This window comes from Phodopus roborovskii, unplaced genomic scaffold (genome assembly GCF_943737965.1).
Source record: "Phodopus roborovskii unplaced genomic scaffold, PHOROB, whole genome shotgun sequence".
NCBI lineage: Eukaryota > Metazoa > Chordata > Mammalia > Rodentia > Cricetidae > Phodopus > Phodopus roborovskii.
Window position 1 is genome coordinate 7,650,078 of NW_026125489.1, and position 27,380 is coordinate 7,677,457.

A 27,380-nucleotide genomic window follows, 5' to 3' on the forward strand; every position below is an offset into this window, starting at 1 on the left:
AGAGCACATGCAATCTGGAGGCGCCGTGTCCCTTAACTACAAGCACAGCACTCCCCAGGTAAGCAGTTGAGCAGACAGGTGCCCAGCAAACCCCGTAGTCTCCATTAAGAAAATTCCTTTGCCTTTGTCATAGGTTGCTGGAAAGCTGAGAAAATGTTATTTTGGGGTTTGGCTCCAAGGCTAGGGATTCAGTGGGCACAGCTCATTTTAGAGATGAGAAGAATGGCATGCCTCCTCTAGATTCCAGTGTTAGGTGCTAGACAACACAGGCCGTAGCTGATCCTTTAAAGAGTCAATGTTCCTGTGGCACTACAGTGGCAGGCTGCTGGGTCAAAGGTTATTTTATTTGCTGATGGGGACATACAAAGGCAACTATACACAGTTATATCAACTGTTTGAAGCCTTAATTAAACAAACAAACAAACAGAAAAAGGATTCAATTTCCAAATCTGAGAAGTGCTAAGGTTACTTGAAATATGTACCCACTAAGACTGTGGGGTCCTGTGTGTATGCGGGTGACTCAAAATTCTATCTGAAAGATACATATTAGTTAAGCACATATTATAACACCAATGATGGAAAGTTAGTTATTAATAAAATGATTATTAGAAGTGCTTGATACACCTATAAAATACCACAGTCCAGGTTCTACTATTTAAAACATAAGTTCTCACACAATGGAGTACTTACTACTCAGTGGGAAAAAGACAAAAAACAACAAACAATGGAATCTTGAAATTCACAGGCAAATGGATGGAACTAGAAGAAACCATTCTGAGTGAGGTAACCCAGTCTCAAAAAGACAAACATGGTATGTACTCACTCATATATGGATTTTAGACATGGAACAGAAGATTACGAGCCTACAATCCACACTGCCAGAGAAGGTAGGAAACAAGGAGGACCCTAAGAGAGACATACAAGGTCCCTCACAGAAGGGGAAAAGAACAAGATCTCTTGAGCAAATTGTGCTGGGAGGAAGGGAGAGGGAGTTAGGAGAAAGAGAATGGGAAAAGAGGAGGGAGAGGAGGACATGAGAGACCAGGAAGATCGAGTCAGGAGAAGAACAGAGGAGAACAATAAAAGAAATACCATAATAGAGGGAGCCATTATAGATTTAAGGAGACATCTAGCACTAGGAAAATGTCCAGAGACCTACAAGGATGACTCCAACTAACAATCTAAGCAACAGTGGAGAGGCTACCTTAAATGCCCTTCCTGGATAATGAGATTGATGACTACCTTATAATCCATCTAACAGCCTTCATCCAGTAGCTGATGGAAGCAGAAGCAGAGACCCACACATAGCTAAGCACTGAGCAGAACTCCCGGAATCCAGGTACAGAGAGGGAAGAGTGATGAGCAAATGGGTCAAGACCAGGCTACAGAAACCCACAGAAACAGCTGACCTGAACGAGGCGGAGCTCATGAACCCCAGACTGATAGCTGGGAAACCAGCATAGGTCCTACCTAGAAACCCTGAACATGGGTCTCAGTTAGGAGTTCTGGGCAGTCCAAGGGACCTCTGGCAGTGGAATCAGGATGCATCCCTAATGCAGGAATGGACTTCAGGAGCCCATTCCCCATGGAGGATACTCCCTTTGCCTAGAGACACGGGGGAGGGAGGGCCTAGGCCCTACCCCAAATGAGGACAGATTTTGATGATCCCTCATGGAAGGCTTCATCCTCCCTGGGGAGTGAATGGGGGATGCAATGGGGGGGATGCTGGTGGGGGGAACATGGCAGGGAGAGGGACCTGGGATTGATATGTAAAATAAGAAAAAACTGTTAAGTAATAAAAACATCAGTTCTGGACAAATTGCAGTTTCTGAATAGATATTTGCTCATTGGCCCATTGACAGCAAAACCATGAAAAGACAAAGTCAAGCACTAAGAATGTGGTATTTATAAGGACAATTTCCATTTAATTACACCCCTTTGTCCTTAAGAGAATTAAGGACGCATATAGGCACCATATTGCTTTTTTGTCTGAGTGGGCCAGCCATACATAGTAAGGTAGTTTTAGAGACATAAATAAAACAAAGCTACCAGCCCGAGCATCTAGTTATGTCATATGGGGTCTAATAAAGTTCTTGAAGCACTTCCCAAGGACACTCAGAAAAGCCAATGCTCTGCCTCTTTTAACCAGTCACACCCAGTTTCTATGTGTCTTCCACATACAGGGCATTGGGCTAAGCATCTGGGAAAGAGAGGAGTAAAGATATGCATGTGTAAGGGGGCTGGAGAGATGGCTCAGAGTTTAACAGCACTGATTGCTCTTCCAGAAGCCCCGAGTTCAATTCCCAGCAATCACATGGAGCCTCACAACCATCTGTAGTGAGATCTGGTGCCCTCTTCTGGTGTGCAGACATACATGCAGCCAGAATACTGTGAATATAATAAATAAACAAATCTTTAAAAAAAAGATATGCATGCATTCAGGTACTCAGTTTGAATCATTTGGCCATCAAGAATGGGTAGGAAAGAAATCTCATTCAAATATATATCCTGTACCCCCAAAATATCAAAAAAGGGGGGGATTTAAGGTCATAGTTCTATGTGTTTGTTTTATTATTATAGCCCGGGAAAACACCACACGACTATAGATGGGTTCTGGAATTCACTGAGTCATTTTGGAACAACAGGTAGTATCCTTGAGACTTGAATGTTGACAAGGTCACATGTGATTGACAAGGCAAGGAGTTATATTACTCAGGAGTCCTTTTTTTTTTTTTTGCAAATATTTGACTATTCAGCCAAACACAGAGAGCAGCTTCATTATGGCAAGGTGATAACTAGTAGAGATTTTCATGATAAACTGGATGTTGTACACTAAATGCCAAGTAGAGCATATATAAAGATTTTTTGAGGAAATGTGAAGTAGCACCTAGGAAAAAACAAAAACAAAACAAACAAAAAACTCAGGATCCATGCATTCCCCAGTCATCTAGGTCTTTAGAAACCATCTTGGAAAACAAATTAAATCTCTTTTCAATGCAGAAGATTAATTCTCCTGTAATCCTCAGGATTTTTTTTTAAACAAATTTAAGAACTAAAAATTATTTGGATTCACTTTCTTCCTTGATTGTGGTACCTATAAGAGAATTTCTGATTCACATGAATAGAAACATTGCTTCGGTAGTTTAAGAGCACTAACCTCTCAAAGACAAGATAAATAAGTGCCCAACTAGGAAAAGAACTTTTAAGAATGAGATACCTATCTTTTAGAATCTTAGCCAAGCTTCTAACATAAAGGATAGTCTTTTAATTACGACTTAAAACAAGAATTGTAAGTTTGGACCAACTGGAAAGGATAAAGTCAAAGATAATTTACAACCTTATGTTAACAGCCTAATTTGAAAGAGATGCCCCCCTTCTGACGATCATTCTGCTCTCCACACAATTTTCAAATGCACCCAGTAACTTAGTTTACAGTATTTATTCTCCTTCCTGTTATTGATGCCTGGTCTATTTGTCACTATTTGCTTTGTGCTCATTCTTATGCCAAATAAAATATTAATTGCATTTTTAGCTGCACTGCTGGTGATCAAAGAACTCTGATATGTCAAGCTAAACTGATAGAAATAGCATCCATTAACATATTTATAGGTTCAGGGCTTCTAGAACATAATTACATCCATTAATTACTTGGCAGTACTCGATTACAGGCTGAAAATGAAAGGCATTTCCAGCCATGTCTTTCTACACAGACCAAAGTTTCTTCTTCAGTAATATGTTTTCTCTAAAGATTTATCCAAGAGAAATAAGACAAGGGAAACTTGTCTTTCTCCACGTTTAGAAGGCCAGATCACTAAGAGGGGCCATTCACTAACTTTGAGATAGAATATGCACATGGTAGGTAGACCAGATGGTGAAGCAAGGCTGATTTCAAAGAAAAGTGCACTTGAAGTGTTACACAGATTCCATTAATATTTTAGAGTTCCAAGAGAGACAATTTCAAGCTGATAAATCTCGATGTTGAGATATGAAGCCATAATTGCATTTTTACTTTCAAATATCACATAGGACCAATTAATTTGGAATCTTCTACATATTTGAAAATGCACTTATAACATAACACACACAGAGAGGGGGAGGGAGGAAGAGAGAGTAGGAAGGAGGGAGGGAGAGGAGAGGAGAAGAGAGGAGAGAGAGAGAGAGGTGCAATTAAAACTGTCCTGGGTAAAAGCTCATGAGATTTGAGAAATTAATAAACAATTATTCTGCAGACTGAGCAGCTGTGCAGGTCCCAAAGCTGACAGGTGCATTTAGTATTTGCACCATAGAAAGGACATTCATGCACACTTGACTCCTCTTGACCAGTTAATCAGCATGCAAAATGACGGTTTCCTGTAATAACTTCAGCTCCAGCCCTGGACATATTTGCTTTTCAGCAAGGAATGAAATCATTTTTTTTTTAAATCACACTAGCTTTTTTCACAATTTTAGCATGGACCCAGGCAGAAACGGGACCCGCAGGAGGCAAAGATCTGGGAGTCTACCTGTACAGAGAGATCCGTACAGATTTCTCTGAGTTCTTTGTTGCCCGACAATAAACTGTAAAAGGCAGGCATATTTGAAAGTAAAAATCCATTCAGCTGTGGTTCTGGGATGCGGAAGCAGACACACTGAGTGAATGAGAAGAAAAGCACAGTACCTTTGGTAAGTCGCCTTAGAATCTGACAGCGGCATTTAAACGAGACAGCTATCATTCTTGCTGCTTGCTCTCTGGCAAAGTGTACTCGGGGCTCTGCTCTGGTGGCTGCAGCGGCAGGCAGCAGCATATGAATTCCTTGCGCACATACCAGGAGAAAGGTAGTCCCAGCGGGGAGTGACAAAGCTTAATTCCTCTTGGCTGATGCAGAGGTCCGCTACATGTCATCTGGCAAAGCTGTGTCATTCACTACTACACCACCACCGCTGATGGCCATCACAGCCTCCTCCCCCTCCCCCCCCTGCTCCATCACAATGGCTTAGAAAGTAAGGCTGTTTCGATAGCAACAAAGCACCAGATAGGAGAAGAGCAGGGACAGGGCTGGGAGAGGATCCATTCCATAAATCTAACACTAAGCACTGGGCAATGCATGCTGTTTCAGGCCAAGGCTGTGCTTTCCAGCTAATGCAGGTCCCTCCACCCCTTGCTTCTGGGCAGCGAGTCAGTACCCGTTAGCAGTCTCATGTAATGGGAAAGCGAGAGAGGCTAGCGCTCTTACTTTACAAAGAAATGTGTGTGTATCGTTTACTCTATTCTCCCAGCAGTGCAGGGCAGCTTAAGCGAGGGGATCAGGAGAGCACCCTAGTTTTGCCTATAGCCGAGAGGCAGACCTCTGATGTGCCTGGAAAGGTCTCTTTGGGTCAAGGCAGGACTGGTTTATGGAGATGGAATGCAAGAGAGACTGAGGGAAGGTTTCAAGCAGCTGAACTCCAAGCCCATGGAGTCCCAAGTCCTCTCATCAACACTTTCCCAAAAAGGAAAAAAAAAATGTCTTAGCTGGAGAGCAAGAGTCAAGGCTGCTTCTAAAGATAGCAGGCATGAAAACAAGCAGGGCCAAGCATTTCTATTTTAAATGTACCTTATTATCCTGTTTCCCAAACAGCCCTCCCCTAAGCCACACTCCTCAAAATGCAAAACAAGTCGCCTGGCCTCACAGCAGAGATGGGTGAGGATCTGCTCCAGTGAAGAGGAAATTAACAAGCCCTTCACAGCCCATTCACAAAATGACAAGAGGCGGAGCCCATTTCTTCATCTGCCAGCACTGGCCCACTCATGACACAGTCACCACAACCCGACATCTGCTGTGGGATTTCCATCACAATCTAGACATCTCTCCCAGGAGTTATCACCGGCGGCGTGAGGGAGACTCAGACTGCTGGGTCAGAAACTTCAACAACAGAAGTCAGTCAACCACTCGGAAGAAAAGACATCATCGGTGTTTAAGCTGCTTCATTAATATTTTCAGGATATGAATTGTTTGTCTAATTTTATTCTCTACTCTTCCAGTCCCCACGCCCGACTCAAATAAATTTTTTAAGGGCCAGTAAGACAGCTCAGTGAGTGAAGGTGCTTGCTGCATGGTTCTGGCAACCTGAGCTCCATCCTCAGATGAACACGGCAGAAAGAAAGAAAGAAAAAAAAAAAAAAAAAAAAAACAAAACTACTCCAGAGGGCTGTTTTCAGACCTGCACATAATTTAAAAATGTGAAACTCTTCAGAACTGGATTCTAAAATAACTACTACTATTTCCAACCCTGTGATTGCTTCTTCTCTTCATTCATGAATCTCATGTCATCTGAAGCACTTTCCATTCATCAATAGGGAATGCAAACGCTTGCCCTTTGGAGTCCAACAGAAAAAATAACCCAGTATGAAAAACAACTGACTGTTATGGGCATCCACATGAGAGACCTTTGAAAGGAACGGAATTCCCTTATCAAAGATGGTCTACCTAAAGCCACAAAATTCCCTTATCAAAGATGGCCTACCTAAAGCCATCAGCCATCAATAACCAACGGGAACGACAATATTAAATGGATTGTGGGACTCCTACATTTTAAGAAGCTCAAACACTACAATTTAAAAATGAATGATATTCTTTATAATTTTTGTTCCTTTTAGGCCATCTCTAGAAGTATTTTAGGCCCCCTGGTATTTTTGTTGTTGTTGTTATTGTTCTAAATAGAAATAAACCTAGTTGCCAGAGGCTTGGATTGTTAGTTAATGCAAGGTGAATATTTATAGCGATCGCCTCTCAAGATCTTTCCCCAAATCTAACACTTTCCTAAAATTCAGGCCCTCAGAATATGCAGCTGTCAAATAGTATTAACAGAGTCTTACTTGGGGGATATTACTACTATGGTCCCTTTTATTAATGTCTATTCAGATAAACATCAAAATATTACCGGGATCTCTGGCCATCTGCTACCATGTAGCTTCAAAACTAACGCACTGCCTCTTTAAGGATAAGATGGGCAAATATTTCCCTCTTTTACTAGCACACCATTATTTTGTCCCTGTGCTCTGCTCCCAAGAATGGTCTTCACAACTATTAAAACATCCCATGTTCCTGGCAGGAGAAATAGCTCATCCTGGAGAACCCCGGAAGGCTCCTGAGTACACTAAGGGCTATCTTTTTTTCTTTTTGGATTTTCAGAAGCTAATTCTAGCAGCCAGTTCAAGTTCTACACCAGACACAGGCCCCTGAAAAGGCCCTTTCCTGGACATGAGGGAATCTCCTATGTGGGCCCACACTTCTTTGTGCCCCCTCCCTCCCCCGTAGCCAGAGATTTCCCTGGGAACAATTCCCAGGTCAGTGCATCTACCTAAGTTAGATACTCTGTCCTTTCTGCCTGATATAAACCGAGGCTTGGCTATTCAACTCTAACATCATCAGACTGTCCCCAAGATGCAATTTTTCTCTCTCACAACTTACTGACCTGCTGGCCAAAGGTCTCAAGCACTCAAGGCATTCTGGGGAACTCATCCATGGCCTCTGATCAGGAGCCCTCTGGACAGAGTGGCCCACATTTATTGCATACAGGTTTAATACAGCCATGCATCTTTGGGCCTGTAATTACTGCCTGCCATGGGGACCAGCTCAACCTTACAGGTAGCTGGGATCTCACAGCATGCTCCCTAAAAGGCACCAAGGAATGGCTAAAGAATTATAAAGCATCAAAATGGTATCAAACGTGTATCTGATGAAGTGGTAAAACAACCAGAGAAGAGCTAAGTGTTAGTTCGGGAGTACCGGCTTCCTTTAAAACAACAACCAAACAGGGCACATGGACAAATAAACCCCCGAAGCCTTAATATATAAAAACAGGGCTTGCTGGATTTGGAACAGATTAATCCCTTGGAATGATAACTTGTTTCGGGGCATCTATAAATGTCAGCCTTCTTAAGGCATAAAGCAAGGGTATTACATTTACACAGAATTTAACGTGTCATCACGTTAAACGTGGTTGCTCTGTTCAGGTTTTTGTTTCAGGAACAGACTGCTTTTCAGAAAGATGACTCAGCTGGTCGCACGTACAAGAGCAAGAAGAACCGAAAAGCCTCACCCCTGCCTTCGTAGCTCCCCACAGATGGAGCCTAGAGTTTGCTTATGATAGGCAATTTCTCAAGCTAGATTCCGCAGGCCTGGGTACTCTTTCTGTTTATAGTTTTCCTCTCCTCTGAGAGAAAATGTGAAGACCCTTTAAGTACAGCTACACATGACTGCAGGCAGGGGGCGCCAAGAGATGGCCTCTCTTAGCCCTTGTGCTGTCCACCTCTGCCCATGCCCATGCCACCTGCCTCAAGGCTAATTAATGGGTGTATGGAAACACTGTGACTACAGCGGCAACCAGGTGGCTGTTAAGGGAAGACACACTTTGGTGGGAGATCATCGTGGGCCAAGTGTTTACTGCAGCTGTCCCTTCAGACTGGCTGACATCTTTTGTCATGATATTTGAAGAGGCTTTGCCAGCACTGATTTCATAAGATGAGGTGGGATGTGATAGGTTAAAACCAAAACAGTATCTCCAAGCTTGCTCAAGGGCTCCAATGTTATTAAACTGACACTTCAGGATGAGGACACAGAGGATGTATCTGTTTTGTTTCATTAATGTTTCACATCTATTTATTTTTTCTATGTCAAAATAATTTTTGTGTTCATGGAGTCTTTTGATAATTAATAATGAAGGGTCTTTGCAAATCTCAAGTTCCTTTCCATATACATATACCAGAAAACTTTTTTTTTTATTTAAAATTAAATTTAAAACATGGGATCAACTATAGATAAAACCTCATTCTTTGATATCAGAATCAAGATGATTGAAAAGCTACAATTTGATTACAGTATTCTCTCCTTCCTTTCAAGTGATTTCATAAATCTGTTAGGAAATATAATTAATATATTTCACTTGTGTACTCATTATTTTAACAATTGTCTTTTGAATTCCTTGACAGCAATTGCCTCAAAATGCCTAAAACCTTTGGGCTATTTTTTAATCAGCATAGGACATGCTCAACTGGCTTATATGTAGTACACTGACTATTTTCCCTTCCTCGGCGCTAACAATGGTTGGCTCACAATGGTGCTTTTTAGGAAGCGTTATTCAGTCAAGTTACGTTTTAAAGTAAAACCCCAGACAGCCAGACCTATGTCATTTGCTTACCTAGTCCAAACGCTGATGCCCTTCACTGTGCCAAAGGAAGAAGACAGACTACACTTAACAGGAGGAGGTCGGAAACCCCAGAGTTAGAACTGCGGAATCTTGTCTGCTAAATGAGTGTGGTAGGACATGTTGGACAAGGAGACATGTGCAAATTAGGGGAGGTGACAGAAGAGGAGAGGTGCTGGAAGCAAACCACTCCGCTGATGGCCCAGGTTCAGGGTGACTGTTCATGGAGGCGCAGGGTGAAGCCGGGAAGTAGCCGGAAGGTGTGGATTGGCTGTCTACCCTTGGGGAGTCTGTTCTTCCTGTTGTGTGTTTGGAAGGGATCCTGTGAAGGGCTGCTCCAATGACCAACTTCGCTTGTGTCTTAGGCCCAGAGAACAGTACAGAACACGCAAGCAATCTTCCCTATGGCTCTGGGCGATGACGTGGGTTTGTTTCATCAGACAAAGCACACGAGGAAGTGGAAGCTAGAGCTGTCAAGGCTGAGTCCTGCCCTTCTAGAAAGAAGGGTAGGGTTCTCTCAAGTTGTGTCTTCACCTTGTAGGGAGTTAACATTGTTTTAATGCTTCAGCAATTAATTTTATTCCCGGCCTCTAGAAGGGATGTTTCTATTTTTTCTTTCAAATCTTGCTTATCAGCCCAAATTTGCTTTCCTACCCTGCAACCATCTTTCTTGATTCTTGACTCCAGAGTCTGTGAACACCCATGACAGACATCTCAAATTAGATCAAATCACATGAAGCTTCCTGTTCGTCCTTAGCAGGACACCTGCTTTCCTATATGACACCATCACCAACTTCCTCACACTGGAGTTTATGAAAACCCCTCTGTCCTAGTGAGGGTGATTATTACTGTGATGAAACCCCATGACCAAAGCAACTTGGGGGAGAAAAGGGTTTTTATTTCAGCTTACATTTCCAGGTAACATCCCATCGCTGAGGGAAGTCAGGGCAGGAACCAGGGCAGGATCCTTGAGGCAGGAGCTGATGCAGAGGCCACGGAAAGGTGCTTCTTACTAGCTTGCTTCCCATGGCTTGCTCAGCCTGCTTTCTTATAGGACCCTAGGATGATCAGCCTAGGCTTGGCTTCACCCACCGTGGACTGGGCCCTCCCTCACCCATCACTAAGAGAATGCCCTGCAGGCTTGCCTACAGCCCCATCATGGAAGCATTTTTCTCAACCGAGGCTCCCTCCTCTCCAGTGACTCCATTTGTGTCGAGTTGACAGAAAACCCTCGGAACACATTCCATTTATGACTGCCAAGATCTTAGGCCAGACCTGTACATTCACTGTATAGCTCAGGTTTATGTTTCTTGAAAAGAAAGAACAGTTTTCTTTGTTCAGCAAATGCCTTATTCTAGCCCCCAGTGTACTTGCCCTGAGTGTGAGTGTGTGTGAGTGTGTGTGTGTGTGTAAGTGTGTGTGTGTGTGTGTGTGGAGTAACCCTCCTTCCTCAAGGACCAATGTGCATTGTGATTTGTATGAGTGTCTAAACTGCTATTTTAGCAGAGCATAACTCTTTGAATCTTGTAATAATACTCAAAATTCATTCTTTTTGTTCTGCGTGGGCGAAGTTGGAAGCGGTTTCCATACACGTCATCTCACTTACTTTTGGTCAACACCCCAGCCAGAGTTGTGCTCCATACTGAGACCATCAACGTGCATCTATCTCACTTGGCAAATAAGTACACTATTAAGGAATAAAGAAAAGTAGATGAACCAATAGGAAAAAGATTTACAGCTATTAAAATAAAATTCCCACAAATGTGAAACAATCGTCAAAGCCTAGGCAAAAGCTGGGCCCATGCATTGTATGCAAACCCAGAGTGTGATGGGGGTCTTGTGTCCCAGTGAGAAGCAGGAAACATGCCTGTTTACACGGCCTAGCCAAAGGAGAGACTCTGTGTGCCGGCAAACCAGGCCAGGTCAGGTGGGATCTCTGAAAAATATTTCCTTCAAGTTCTGCTTTAGCACTCAGTCAACAGACCATCATTCCTACTTAAATAATTGATTTGTTTATAGCTTTTCTCCATTCCCAACAAGGTTTTGTTTTAACGAGGGAACGATTTTTTGGGGGGAGAGTATCTGTTTTGTTAATTGCATATTCTAGCTCCTAGCATATAGCTTATGCTCGATAAATTTACATTAAATAGGTTCGTGGGGGCTTCCCTTAGAATGGCCTATCTTCATAGGCCCTGTTTTTAAAGGTTGCATAGAAAAGATAAAGTTAAAAATTACTTTAAAAGCCAAAGCAGAACCCTTCCACTCTGAGGAGAAAGTCCCCCACACAGCAACAGCATCTTGTGCGTTGCCTGTTTGTGGCGGGAAAGCAGAAAATGATAGACCCTCGAGAGTCCCTCATTTATTTCTAGTGCTTCTCAGAAGATGGCTCATAATGACACTGCTGTTTCCCAACTATGAGGAAACGTGCAAGCCAGCTTGTTTTCCAGTCCTCGGGGGCAGCAAGAGCAACCAAGAGAAGGAAATGTACAGAACAGATGTTAAAATCAAAACAATTCTCTGGCTTGGCTCAGAGTGAAGGAAGACACGAACACACATCCATCCTCCATGCTGGCTCTGGCTAGCATATACACTCATGGCCTGTTGAGGGACTCATTCAATGGCACAGAGATGCACTGCCTGCCCTAAGACTTTCTGTAGTTGGTAGCATGTGAATACACCACTTAGCCCTCCCATCTGCACCATCTCCAAACTGGCCTTCTTGCTGCTTTCATAGCTACTGGAATGCTTTGCTTCTAGGAATTAAGCTGTCCCCAGTCAGAATGCATGCACTAGGAACACAAGGGAGCCTTCTCATTTCACTCAGACTACATTAATTTTGCCTACATATATGCTGGAATCTAAAACATTAAATGAGGAAGGGAACAGGAAGTTTCGATAGAGTTAGAGTTCTGTCTGATCCAGTGAAGTGCACACTCTCCATTGTTAGGAGAGTGTGAATCATGGGTCATATGACACATGCAATTAGGAGACAAATGCTTAATCACAACAGATGGCAACGGTGGTAGAGATCAGGAGTTGGGAAAGTCAAGCACAGGAAGTAAGAGGCCAAAGTGAAAAGGTATCTAAGGATGCAGAACTCTCAGAGTCAAGTCCCCAATATCATCTGTGTGTTGGCCACCACAATGAGCCTCAAGGTACTAGCACAAAGAACATGGATGAGGGTGAAATTTTAACTCAGAACACAAAATACAGACTCTCAAATTCCACTTAATAAACTACAGACCTGCTCTGGCCAATCTGTCATCTAATGCTCATGAATGGTTTACACTGTGTATCATCCAGCTCCCTCCCATCTCTGCTTTAAGGAGAAACAGTGCCTTGCTTTACCTTGTGGACCTACTCTGTCCTCATGGTGGAGAGACTGGGTCCCTTCTACCTCTCCACCATCAGGCCTGGCCAAGGAGCACAGCAACCTCGTAGGTACAGGAATATTCAGTCCTACAAGCTGAGATGATGAGATGTAACTTCAGAACTTCTGTTAGAAGTCCCCAAAAGGAGACACTCTGGTGTCACTGGGCATCTTAGTTAGGGTTTCGTTGCTGTGAAGAGACACCATGAGCATGGAAACTTTTATAAAGGAAAACAATTACTTGGGCCTGGCTTATAGTTCAGAGGTTTAGTCCATAATCAGCATGATGGGAAGCATGGTAGCATGCAGGCAGACGCGGTGCTGGAGAAGGAGCTCGGAGTCCTACATCTTGATCCACAGGGAACAAAGGAGACTGCATGCCACACTAGGCATAGCTTGAGCGTATGAGACCTCAAAGCCTCACCCTGCAGTGACACACTTTCTCCAAGAACACATCTCCTAATAGTGTCACTCCCTATGGGTCTACGGGGGCCGTTTTCATTCAAACCATCACACAGGGTACAGTAAGCTATGAGGCTGGAGCTGCCATCTTCTCTCTGTTTGGAAAGGAGCTGACTTTGATTCACACCATGACAGAGGAAACTGGAATCACGACGTGGATACGAATTGTTCTACAAAAAAAATATTCGTGTGCTAAAGGCATGGTGCCCAGCTGGCCAGCTGGCATTGCTGCTGCACAGTGATTTAACAGTGAAGGTCCCAAATGAATGGATTGATATGTTGACGGTTCATATGGCCATGGTGTAATTTGGTATAGACACTGGGAAGTGGAGCCTTGTGGAGGGAGTAGGTATAAGGAAGTACTCAATCTCTCCCAGCTTACTAGCCATTGGGTGGTGAGCAACAATGCTCAACTATACTTTGCAGCAGACCCTGTTTGCCATGATGCTCTGCCTAATCACAGGCCCACAGCAACGGAGGCAACCTTGGACTGAAGTCACTGAAAGTGTCATCCAAAATAAATAGTTATTCCCTTAATCTATTTTTTACTGTTTTTATTAAATCCTATTCCCTTAAGTTGATTCTTTATTTTCTTTTGTCATAGCAATGAACAAAAACACTAACACAGTATTGCGTTAGTGTGTGTGTGTGTGTGTGTGTGTGTGTGTGTGTGTGTGTGTGTGTGTGTGTTAAAGGCCTTGGTGTTAGTAATGTAGGATGCACAGAACCATAAATAAAGGAAGGGGATATCTTACTCCTTGCTACTCTCAGAAGAAGTCTACATTTCATCAAGTTGCAAAGGACCCTGTGAACCATTTCTTGTGTTTTCTGAGCTCATTGCCAGAACTTGAAGGTCACCTCTCCCTCACTTAAAACACTAGAGCCCATATATTTCACTTTGCTTTCCATAAAAATAGCATGAATTGCTCCTTGGAGATGCTCTGCAAACACTTTCAATCACTGATCACTGCCCGAGAAAACAAAAACTAGACAGATTACAGCCCTCTTATAATGATGCCTTTCCGAAAGAGTTTGAAAAACCGAGAACTTCGTAAGAATGGAAGAGCCGAGGAAATTAGGGAAATGAGAAAAGCAGTCAAAGGACAGAGACATCCAAAATTGAGATTACCCTTGTCCTCAGACATCATAGCAACCAACTGTGTGAGCCCCCTGAAGCCAGCAGGCACGGGCCATCTCATGTCCTGGCTTATTATCGGAGTGGGCAGGCAGCTGATAATCGGGAGGAGTGCCGGACTCAGGCACCCTGGCTGGGATCTCACCTGATGACCAAACGCAGCCAGATACCTGGAGATGGTGTAAGCAAACTTCTTATCATAAAACAGAGAGGCCCCTCAAAGTGTCTGTAGAGCCATGGCAACAGGTCAACAGCTACCCAAGAATTCAACAGAGGCAGGTAATAGCAAAATCCACAGGTCAAAGAGGAGGTGAAGTTAAAAAGATAAAAATTAAAAAAGCTGGTGAGATGGGGGAACTTGGACTCTGGTAAGAATTCAGGGAACCTGCTAGGTCATGGTGGCTGTTGTTATCCTTACCCTGTTGTTATTAACACTGTCATCACCACATGGCTTGCACTCACACGGGGGTCCTGAGGGCTGAGCGTGGACTAAAGAAATCCACATTTTCTCATTGAAATTTCACAATGAAACTTCATGCCGAAGGGATCTCCTTCTAGGGTTGCTAAGGTAAAGATGGTGAGCAAGATAAATGTATGTGTTCGAAATGAAAAATGCAATGAGTTGATTCACTTGCGTGTTGTGAAATGATGAGCACATCCCCAGCTGCCCTGGTTACCTTGTATACTGGTGGCACTTAGCATCCGCCCTCAGTCCTCTTGGGTTTCCATGCTTTAACCAACATCCTATTCATCTCCCAAACCCTGGAACCCACTAGTTTGGAGTTTGGCTTTTTAGACTCACAGATGAGCAGTGATATTGGGTACCTATCTTTCTAAATCTGCTGCATTTTACTTCCTGTAAAAGTTTGAATGTTGTGTGTACCACAAAGGCCCAAGTGTCAAAGGCATGTTCCTCAGGATGACAATATTAAAAGTGGCGGGACTTCTGTACCCTAGGGCCCTGATGGAGATACTCAGGGTGTCTGTCCTCAAGTGGGACCGGATGGCATGAGTCTCTTCTCTCGTTCCCACACCTTATTATTAAAGTGGCTTTGCTCCATCATGTACCTACCTCCCTCCTTTCCTCTATTATGTGTTTGGATCACTTGAGAACAAGACTAGGGTCTTCCGCATGCTGGCAAGTGCTCGGCCACATTAACTCATTCCTCTACAGTTGCTACATCCCTGCACCTCAGAACAGTGGTGACAAATGACCAACGTGCAAGAATATCCAAGGCCACTGCAGTGAACCTTTCCGAATGGTAACTTGATTATTACCAGGGTTGCCATCACCACCATGGAACGTTTGGCACAATGTGCTCGAGTCTCATACCCATGTTATGAAAGTGGCAGGGCTCTCTCTTACTTTGTTCCTGTGTCTAGAGCGCACCTTCCACACCAGTTCACTTACCAACGGACACTTAGGCTGACTCCATATCCTGCCCCTTGTCAATGACCCAGCAACGAACATGGCAAAGAAGGGTCTAATGCTTGCCTCTGTCCATGTAGTTAGATGTGGGGTCACTGGAGTGCATGGAAGTTTAGAAACTTCCACGCCATTTTGATCAACCATACCATTTTCTGCTCCCACCCACAATGCCAAGGATTTCTCTTTTCATCCACATTCCTCTCTGTCTCTGAACTGGCTTTTCAAAGGACATTCGTGCCCAAGCACGGGCTAATGAAATGAAACAAACAGATGAAAAACCAGCCTCTAAGACACTCACAGGAAGAAACGCAAAACTGTTGAGTTGCAAACAATGCAAAACTGCCAAGTAATGGCCCAATCTATCTCTGAAATACAATCAAGTGTCTTTTAAGTAGGGTAATAGATGCTCTCTTGACATAATTCGCAGCACAGGACAGCTCTGGAGTAAATTCACACCCTGGCCTTTCCCTCTTGCTCTCCTTCGGTGTTGCATTATCAATCTCTCAGCAGGGTTTGGATTTCGGCATTGGCACTCGCAGACAGAACTGGGAATAACTGGCACCCTGCAAATCCCTGCGTGTCCCTCTGTCACCATCTCCTTCTCCCACACCAGACACAGATATCTCGGTACTGCTGGAGATTAAAGTTAATTCTCTGTCATTACTGGTGCAATTTATCACCTTCTCTGTGTGTTTCTCCTGTGCAAATCTTGAGGAAGTTCAGACCCTGAGTGGAGAATTAAGCTCTGGCCTTTCTTCCCTCCAGCAATACTTCTAGGTGCTTCCTAGGATACAGCCCCCTTGACTGCTGTGATGACAGCCAGGGTCAGGCTTGTCAGGAGACAAAAGGCAAGGCCGTCCATCATCAATATTTGGAAATCTCATTTAGCAACGGATTTATGATCTGCTGGGTTCAGAGGAGATTAAAAAAAATAAAACAGAGATTGAATAAAGCAATGCTAGCTGGAGCATAAAGACGAGTCGGGTTTTACAGGAGACCCCAGGCAGATGGCGTCCAGTGAAAAGTGTGACACAATCATGACAGTGTGGATGGTGGGTGGTGGAGTCTGCTCAGTGCCACAACTGGGGTCACGTGAAGATCAGCCCACTTCTCAAACACCTGATTTAGACAGGAGAGGGGCAGGCATATAGGGCTGAGGAGAGAGATTCTTCCAGACAACTCTCTAGGATATAAGCTAGACACAATGGCGGCCTCGTGCCTCGGTTTCCTGAGTGTCTCAGGGGGGTCACTGCTAGGATCTTAAGTCACGATGCGAGCCCAGAAGCCCCCACTTAGAAAGTAACATTGAAAGAGACACAAATGAGTGGATCTCACTGAACTGGTAAGAAGGCTAAAGAAGTTACCAAGAATATTTACAATAGTCCTCAATGCAGAGAAGATGCTAGCGTGTGACTCATCACCACATGTGTTGCCATGACAACAACATCTCTTTAGTAGCAGTGTCATTACAGAGAGCCAGGTCTTGAACATGACAGGTGAAGCCTGATGTCTTAACTGCTGATCAAACTGGTGGCTTAAGGGACACTCCTGACCTATAATTGCAGTGGTTTCACCTGAGTGGGTTTTACAAATGACTTGAATTAGCTCCATAGCTCGAACACCCTGCACTTCTTATAATCGACCCATGTGTGGCTTCTCTGAGAGAATCACAAGCCCCCCTCACCTAGAGTTTTGGAATGGTAATTCTCAGGGGGCCAAGCAGGGCCCACTTTTCCAGATGTGGCCCGTGGTAGATGTCTCAGTTCTTCCCAGTACTTAGCAAGCGTCTTACACTTACTGGAACTTGTCTGGACTCAAGAGGACCCAAGCTTCTTGTCTTCTTTCCTCAACTTTCTTATAGGCCTCGTGGGGTGATGCCCACTACTGATCCATTTGTCCCCCTCTCAAAATGCAATTTGATGATACCCACCCACTCCATTTCCTCCCAGGACCCCCCCCAAGCCCTGTTTAAAAAAAAAAACCCACCAAGTGAAACGTGTACTGCCCACACACTCATGGATAGGAGGCCTTCACTGGGAGGCAGTCAACCCATCCGGGGCTGCACCCTTAAAGAAGCCTGATGTGCCCTCTTCCAACAGTTATCGATTGCCAACAGCTCCTTAGACAGGGTGGGAGCCTGTGCCCTAGTCTCTCTGTTCTGGAGTTTTGTCTGGCCTGAGCTTGGACAGATCTGCGTGTGTCCTATGAGTCCATAGTGCAGCTGTCCGACTGTGTCCAGAAAATGGTTTTCCTGAAGCCGGGCACTGCCTTGAACTTCCCATACTCCTTCCCCTTTGGTGCATCTATCAACCCCACCAGAGAGGCTTCCTTTTGCAGTAGGCAGTGGCCAACACAGACCCGCAACTTCCCAAGCTAGAGTGACTAGGAGACTGGGGAGTGCCTGACCCAGAAGGAGGTGCCTGTATTACCAGCCCCCTCCCAAGGCGCAGGGATCATCATGGAAGAAGGACCGGAAAGAACATAAGAGTCAAATGTAGCTTTTAAAAACTAAACTAACCCGAGGATCTGACAAATGACAGAGGAGCTCTTTCTGGTAAAGCTCACACACGTTCATAGTCTTGCTATGTGCAAAAATCCCACAGGAACGACAGAGTCACTAGAAACCTTTTTGCTTTTGTTTTTCAAGAAATGGCTTCTCTGCATTGCTTTGGAGGTTTTCCTGTAACGCGCTCTGTAGACCAGGCTGGCCTTGAACTCACAGAGATCTGCCTGCCTCTGCCTCCTGAGTGTTGGGATTAAAGGCCTGAGCCACCAACGCCCGGCTAGAGTCACTAAATATTTTACACAAAAATCTGCTTGCTTTCTGGATTGAGCAGTGACAGGGGAAATTCCTCTTCCTTAGGATGCATGCCTGATTGTGGTAGAACGTTATTTTCAGGTGTATTACTTGTGTTCATGCTGCATTTGTTTCCACTCTGAGAAGCTGTGATTCTTTGCCTGTCTAAAACACCTGATGGTCCTAATAAAGAGCTGAATGGCCAATAGGGAGGCAGGAGCGAGGGAGGATAGGCTGGCTGGGCAGGCAGAGAGGATAAATAGGAGAACAGAGGAGGAGGAGCAAGGAGAGCAAGAGATGAAGGAGAGGAGGGTGTCAGGGGCCAGGTACCCAGCCTGCTATGGAGTAAGGAGGAAAGCAAGCTATAAAGAAGTAAGAAAGATAAAAGCCCCGAGGGAAAAGGTAGATGGGCTAATTTGAGATAAGAAAAGCCAAGCTAAGGCACTGGTAACTAAGAATAAGCCGCCCTCCGTGTGTGATTTATTTGGGAGCTGGGTGGCGGGCCCCTCAAAGAGACAAAAGAGCCAAACCATAGCATAGCACCCATTGTCAGGGAGGTTCGATGATTCATAAATATGATACACAGATTCAGAAAATGAAAAGCTGTGATTAGAAGGAAGCGCCTCCTACCTAATGTCAAGTCCTAAACTCTGTGACCCCTCCCCCACAGTCTCGAGAATGTGAAGGCCTGCTTTAGCCCTGGAGTCACCTTTGTGAGCACTGGAGAAGAGCATCCCTTGTCAAGACATTTTACTGCCATCTGCTGGGAGAGACGTGCCATGCTCCTTGTGTGCCTTCAGCGGGGTGGACTGGTGGGTGGCACCCCTTAGGCTTCCTGCTTGTCCACCCCTTGAGCCCTGAGCTCTGCCAGGGGAAAGCAATGGAAAGCAGTTTCGAGCTTCGTCCTTTTGAAGGAAGGAAGGAAAATGGATCCACAAATTTCTTTTAGAACTGGAGTAGAACCAGTTTCTGCAAATTAATTATCTCTTCCCCCAAGGAGCTCCCATTCTGCAATTGTGAAAACCAAGGTTGAATTCAATTCTGACATGATTGTGCTAGATGGGGTACAGGGGCTGCAATGTAGTAAATGGTCCATATGGGTGTGAGTTTCACTGCTGTGAGTGTCTGCTAGAACCAGTTTCCTCCCTGAAAATGAAGATAACAGCCAACACCTAGTGGCATGTCTTGTATTAATTAAAGGGTGGCGCTTGGTGCCACACAATCAGCAGCTATATTAACTGCCGTTGACTCCGGAGGTGATATTAATTATTCATACCATTTCTGTGATCTCGTGTTCTCCCCAATCCACAGAAAGATTGTTATTCTAGTTTTCTATGGAAAAGTCTTATAATCACCAGTTCCGAGAAGTTTCTGTGCCACAGAGGTAGACCAGATGCCGGATCACACGCACCCCAGTGAACAGGCACCGTGTGGCCGAGGGCGGGGTCAGTCCCAGGCTGAGGTATGGCTTAAACCGGTCAAGATACTCTACTTTCACACCCAAACTCAGCCTGATGCCACTCTGGAAGTCTTATGGATGGCTGCTGATGCTACTGAATTAATGCCATAAGGGAGCAGCAATCTTAGAATAAGCATGAATAGAAGAATAGAATGGCTTTTTACTCCTCCACCCAGATCCCTGTCCTACTGACGTCTCGGTGACTTCAGCAGGAGAAATGGGCAGCTCAGAGAATCAGCTCCTGGACCCCATCTGCTGGGTTGTCGGAATGGAGAAGGGCACTGGGCATGTGTGTAGAAGAGCCTTGCAGCCTGGAGGAGCCTCTGCTCCAAGCACCACACACAGTGCTGACACAGGAAACAAACTAAGCCTTTTCTGTCTAGCATCTGTTTACACAAATTCTGACCAGGTGGCAAACCCTTCCCCCCTGCTCTTGAGCAACAGGATACAGGACAGGGAACACCTGTCCCAAAAATGCACCGATTAGCTGGAAGTTGACAGGTAGATCATGGGCCCGTGGCCACACTCCAGGCATGGTCCTACCACCTATCAGCCATTGGCTCTGCTCCTGATCTTGGCTCTAGACCAATTCCAGGGCTAATGGGATTGATCCATGGGCATACATCTTAAAACTCTAGCTGGAAAGTGAGAGGTTATTTTCCTTGAGGCCACTACAGTGTGCTGCTGCTATCTAGATGCAAATACTTCTAAATGGCACAGGGTACCAGAGGCATAGGCATGTGTGTGATGCTCTTCACCCTCAAGCAGCTCCCGGGAAGTGGCCCACTAAGAGGACTGTGCAAGTACCAGCTAGTGAATGCATTGTGAGCAGCAATGTAATTTACATATGCGGGGTTGCTTGAGGGAGGTAACGATAAGCCAAGCTGGCATTTATGTGTTCCTTGGATGAACAGAAGCAAAACTTCATGAGAAGCCTAGAGGAGAGATGGAAAAGTGGGCAGTGAGGGAACTGTGGGAGGGGGGCATCCTGGGTGAAGGGAGCTGCAGGTGGGTCTGGCTGAGGAGGAGTCTGTCTAGGATAGAGGGGTCAGAAGCCCCATGAAGAATAAACAGTATGCGGCATGGGGCACTGGAGATGATGCTAAAGGAAAAGGACAGAACTCAGTGAAGAAGGGAAGGAAGAATCAAGTCACCATGTAGCTAATCGATGTGGGAGGGCCTGGTGAGATGCCGATTTGTCATCAAACAACCCCAGTGGGACAACACGTCACAGCTGTCTATCACAGTCTGGAGACTCCGGGGTGTCTCAGCCATGGTCGCTCAACCGGACAGATGCATGCAGGCCAGCTCATCTAGCTTTCTAACAATAGAACTCTCACCCAGAGAGGCTGTCATATTAAAATGTTTCCTGATCAAGAAGCTGTTAGTTTACTAAAACACCAATCTAATGTGATTCAGGACAGTTAAGAAAAGGAAATTCAATGTGCCTTTTGTTCCTTATAGTTACAAAAGTTAGGGGCCATCACGAGTGTAAGTTGTGAGAGAATAGTCAATCTCTATTAAAAAAAAATAAATCAGTTATAGAACATTAGAACCCAGGAGTGACGCTGGGAAGCTGGCCGCTAAAAGAATTCAGTGTGTTCTCAAAAACTGCTGCCTGAGTGAAGGCATCACTGAGAAATGTTCTAAATTCAGTGGTTCATAAATTACACCTCCTGGAGGTCGCCCTGTGCTTTGCACAGTAACTTCTGCTCTGGAGAGTGACCTGTTGTAGATGTGAATGCAAATGGGATTCCAGTTTACTCAGCATGTACCATGCTCCATGGATAGATGTTAGAGGATGGATGGGATTCCAGTTTACTCAGCATGTACCATGCTCCATGGATAGTTGTTGGAGGATGAGTGCATCAATGAAGAGGATCATGAAGTGGTTTGAACATGTGCTGCACGTGCATCTATCGCCTACAGAGACCAGAAAAGGCAAGCAGGTCCCTTGGAACTGGAGTTAGAGTCATGAGCTCTCACGTGGGTACTGGGAACCAAACTTGGTCCTCTACAAGAGTAGCAAGTATTCTTAACTGTTCAGCCATCTCTCCAGCCCACGGAACTGAATCTTAAAGTGGGGGGAGGGGATAAAAAGCTAAGTTTTCTTCTGACCTCCCTATATCTTATTTTCCTTGCACCAAGAGAAGCATAAAAATGTCAAGGGGCGTGGAAAAGGATAAATATGTTGGGGTGTGTCAAGATTCTGGAGTTCCTGGGAGAGGAACTTCGAGTTTAAATTTCATGATTATAAGCTACTTGTAAATCAGTCACACCTTTAAACAAACACTTGTGATGACATCTTCACTATTCTCAAACAGAAGAAGGGACAAGTCATGTGCCCATCAGCAAACTTCTGTCAATTCACCTGGCCTGGTGCCCACTGGGGCTCAGTGTGGGCAAATACAGAATCCGAGTTTATTGAGGTTGCGTGGTGTGAGCTGGAGGTATGTGTTTCTGCAGGGAACTGAACAGGGGTAGGGATGGCATGGATGCCATCTTCCTCTGTCCATCCAAAACCTGGTAACTCAGACTCTAGGAGAGAAGGTGGAATGGAGAGAAAATAGTGGATATGAAGCTTTTTAAAGTTTGTTATGCTTTTTGTAGGAAGTTCTTACATTTTTAATACCATACTTCTCATGTTATCATTGCAAACATATTGCTCTACTTAGAAAATGCAAATCAAGTCTCCCCCCAACCTCAATAAAGGGAAGAGGAATGAGAATAGAAGCTATTGATTGATTCTCTTGATATTGATACAGATATCTAGATTATCCTGGATTCTCGACATAGAAAAGTCTACAGAACATACAGCTTTCTGCATGTTATGTACATACAGTTAAATACAGAAAATAATACCCAAAGCAATGTTTACTGCAATATGTAAAATGACTAGTCACTAGTCACTGGAGAAAGAAACACATTACTATATGGGATGATGCAGACTCATGATATCTGTCATGATTTTTTTTAAATCATTACACTGCCAATCTACACCTAGGCTTGGGCATACTTGGAAGAACACATCAGAAATATGACAGGAATGAGCAAAGAAACTAAATCTGTAACTTCACATAAGTTAGAAGCCAGGCTTTGTCATCGAACAATAGCATTTTTATTATATGAGGCTACTACATGTTTTTTAAATAATATTTATCCAATAAGAGAAGCTGCATTTATGCCGAGTCATAGTGCAGAGGCCATGCTAACCTTCTCTGTGTGGTTCCAATTTTAGTGTACATGTGGCTGAAGAAAGTACAAGCACATTCTTACTTGCATGCAGGACACCAACTCTTGGAAGTCCCATTATCTCTCATTCTGTACGGCTTAATTACTTCTTCCCAGGATGGTTCTTCTTCAGCTGTCTTCACTTGGTCAACTTAGTCACTAAACTGCTAGTCTCCTAAGCCAAAATCTTGAAACATCTCTTCCTTCTCTTGCTTTTATCCTCAAGACCAGAGCATGTCCCCATTAGAATTTGGGAAGGAAAATGTATTAGTTACTTACAAAAAGCAACCTAAAGATGGTGAGGTTACTATGGCTTGGGGTTGGAAGGGATGCAGTCCATCACGAGAAAGAAGGCATGGAAACAGGTGTCTCCATGGTGGCAGAGTGGACCAGAAAGCAGAGATCCTCCAGGTTTGACTCTTGGCTGCCTTCCCCCCCCCACCCCCTTGATTCATCCTGGAGCCCCAGCAGAGGGTATGGTTCCACCCAGATTCAAAGCTGATCTTTCCGACTCACTTAATCCTCTTTGGAAAAGCTCCCCACCCCCATACACCCAAAGGCATGCCCTAGGTATCCAAGTTAACAAGCAAACTTTGTCATCACAGGAAACCTGGGGTTCGCTTTTGGGGAGTCCCCTTAACTCCCAGGCCTTGTTTCCCCATCCTTCCCTTTGTCCTCCAGGAGTTTCATCTGAATTCAACTTCTATAGATGCTCAGGGCACCCAAGGAAGACTAGATGAACACATTATCCATGTTGTCCATTGTTACCATGACAAACTTATTTCTTTGAATTTTTAAGGAACAGTTTCTGGGGCAACACTGCCTGGGGTGAAACCACATAACAAGTATTTCTACTGAGTGGTCATGGATAATACAGGCAGGTTTCCGTAAGTGGGTAAAATTGTAATACCAGGTATTTCTACTGAGTGATCATGGATACAGGCAGGTTTCCGTAAGTGGGTAAAATTGTGACACCTAACTTTGAGTTGATGAGGACAATTCTGAAATGGCCCTGCAAATGGTGGCTGGGTGGCTGTTACATATTGATTACCCCTTCTGTCTCTGTTCTCATCATAGGGCTGTCTTAGGACCACATCACTCTAGACCACCGTTAAGTCTAAATGAGCCGACTCCCTGATTTGGCAGCCCTTCCCTTGGAATACTGAGCACTGCACACACAAATATAAGAAACAGTCCTTATGGACTTTAGAGGAGTTAGAGAGGGGAGATGAATATGATCAAAATGTATTGTATGAGATTCTCAGAGAATTAATAAAAATACTATTTTTGAAAAAGGAAACTTTTTGTTCTTAAGAATGTAGGTCCAGTGTATCCGATAAACATAGATAATTACAGGGCAATAGTGGAATGAGCTAATACTGTTGAGCCCTGGGTCATCTGATGTCATTTCTTTCTCCTTTCCCAAAAGTAGGGGCAAAAGAAAGGCGAATAGTAAGCATAATGCGTAGTGTCTGTCATTACATGCCGGTGATAGATAGACCTGGATCAGATAGACTTGCGCTGACTGTATCACACACTGCCTGCAACTGCAGCCCTCTGTGGGAAGCCTGTGTCGCCTGTAGGACACTGGGTGTGAAGGAGTCGAAAGGGGAGACTTGTGAGATAACCCATCCACCTCTCGAGAAAGGGCAAGTCAGCAAGTCCTTCTCGCCCAAGCACACAGTACTGATGAGAAGGGGAAGCGAATCCATAGTCCAGGCTGGTGGCAGAGCCCAGAAGCCAGAGGACTCCCCAACGGACTTCTAAGGACAGACAGGAGAAAGCTAGGAAGAGAGAAAAAGGGGAAGATTGTGTAGGCAGGGGACCGATCAAGGCCAGTAATGTGATCTGGGACCAAAAGTGATTTGATGCTGTCAGAAGTTTAAGTTCGATGGACTCAATGTGGAAGAGGCAAGGCACCGATTCTGGGGGGGAGGGGTAGGCAAGAAAGGAGAGGGTGCTCAGGGTTCCTGCAGCTGTATCTTTGGCGATGGGAAACACTGACAGCTTTAATCAGTGTTTTCAATTGTTCATGTGGCTAAGAAGGAGGCACCAGAGGAGATAATTGAGGAAGATATTCTAGTACTTCAGATACGGACGGCAGGAGCTCCAGTCAAGATTTTTACATCAAATGCCAGCAGAAGTAGATGGACTGGAGGGGTAATTTGGAAATCTGAGAGTGAAACTCAGCAATGCTTTGTTGCTAACTGGGGCTCTTTGTGTGCGTCAGTGACACCACCTTTGTTGTATCTAAGGTCTCGCCACGTGCTAGGCACCATGCCATGTGCTGGATCTACATGCTCTCCCCATGAAGCAGGTAGGTAAACTGAGGTTCAGACGGCGTGTGTCTGTGCAGGCCCAGTGAGTAGCTGACAACAGTCAGAGCTCATGCCTAGACAGCCTGACTCCAAAACCCTTGTAACTAAGACGGCCTCTCCTTCCTGCTGGTTTCCATATGGTCCTGCGCTGTTACTCTGCAGTACCATCCATTGTTAACACCGCTGCTCTGAGCGCTTCTGTCTTTCTGTATTCTACTTTCTTTCTCCCTCACTCCCTGTCCACAATTGCTGTCTCTGGGGCTTTTCTGTCACATACATCCAGAGTCTCGCACCTCAATAACATACTTTTATTTTGTTTCATTTCTGTCAAAAAAAAAAAAAAAAAAAAACCAAAAACAACAACAACAAAAAACAAAACAAAACAAAACAAACAAACAAACAAAAAAAACCCATGGAAAGACAGTACAAGGTAGACCTTGTTGAGGGACATTTTGGTCAAGTATGCCCTTTAGTCATAAATAAATACACAGGGGCTCATATTAACTGTTCCAGCCAATGGACAGGCAGGATGTAGCCAGGCAGGAAGTACAGGCGGGACTACCAGACGAGGAGAATTCTGGGAAGAGGAGCACAGAGATGGAGTCACCAGAGAGATGCCATGTAGCTGCGAAGGAAGAAAGATGTCGGGGCATTCTCCGTTAAGCCAGGACCATGTGGAAATACACGGATTAATAGAAGTGGGCTAACAAGTAAGAGAGAGCTAGCCAATTAGAAGCTCGAGCCACCAGTCAAACAGTTTATGATTAGGATGAGCCCCTGTATGTTTACTTGTGAACAAATGGCTATGGGAATGGGCAGGACAGAAACTTCTGTCAACAAGTAGTGCCCGATGTGAGGCACAAACCCATGACCCTGAGATTAACGTTTCATGCTCTACGGACTCAGCAGACTGAATGGCTGCAGTTTGGCCTTTCTGGGATCATTTCTCCAAAGGCAGCTGCTGTTGTAGTTTGACACTGGGCAAAAGCGATACAAGCCCCAGGGGCTACATAGACCTCTCATGGCCAACAGAAAGACTTTTCACCTTCACTCCCCTACAGTTCTCCTTTTATCCACAATGCACTGGTCCAGAATTGATCACATACGTAATTCAAATTGTTTCATAAGTGTTGGCTTGTATCACTGGATGCAATGGATTTTCCGCGTTCATCAAAGTACTAGACACATAGTAGGTGTCTAACCTGCTGATTAATTAAACCTTGGATTGATCCACAGAAGCTGCACTGGCATGGTTCATGTAAGCCTTGGAAAGAGCTCTTACACATCACTTTTGGGTGGTTAGTTTTGCAATAATATCTATTAAGTTGGTCATCGTTCTCCTTCTAGAACCTGTAAAAGCAGCTGGAATAGACGCTGACATTTTCATAAGAGTCATCAAAAATCTAATGCTGAAGATATTCAAGTCTCATTGCACTGCTCCTGCAACACAAATCTGAGGAGTCTGCACATAATGATGGGACAGACAACGCAGATCCCTCCGCACCACCCTAACAAGACTACTCTTTCCGCCACCACGACCTATTCATGTGAGGCTATACTCATTTGAGCCAAATCTGGAAGACTGGCTTTATTCCATTCATAATACTTCATTAAAATGTAACCACCCGACACTTCCAGCTTATTCTTCAGGTGAATGACTCTCACATCACCTCTCAGGGAAGAGTCAAATGCTTTTTTCACACCACAACACGATTATGCTTTCATTTGATAATGCCTGCAGACTTGCATTTTCTTCTCCTGATTTGGCATCTATGTTGAATTCATTTCTTTTGTCCTCCTGGAGAGGTTCCAGTCATGAATTAAATGCCAAGAGTTCTGCTTTCAGGGCAGTGATTTTTTTTAATCTTTATTTGTAATGACAGCAAAAGTTCTGTGAAAGAGTTCATATGTGCCTCATGCATTTTACAAGCTCAAAGAAAACTGGCATTTCAGAGAAGGTACGTAGCCAGTTACTAGGAAATGGGTTACAACCAAGTGGCCTGTGCAGAGATAG

The 27,380-nt window shown here is 44.5% G+C and overlaps 1 protein-coding gene and 1 non-coding gene across 2 annotated transcripts in view; both read right to left on the bottom strand.

The window, feature by feature from the left end:
- The window catches only part of Grip1 (glutamate receptor interacting protein 1), a 336,259-nt gene that overhangs the window by 214,746 nt on the left and 94,133 nt on the right, over positions 1-27,380 (bottom strand). The window lies entirely within an intron of this gene.
- Positions 22,980-23,081, bottom strand: LOC127215861 (U6 spliceosomal RNA). Its single transcript, XR_007833979.1, has one exon. It is a non-coding gene; the product is annotated as a U6 spliceosomal RNA (small nuclear RNA).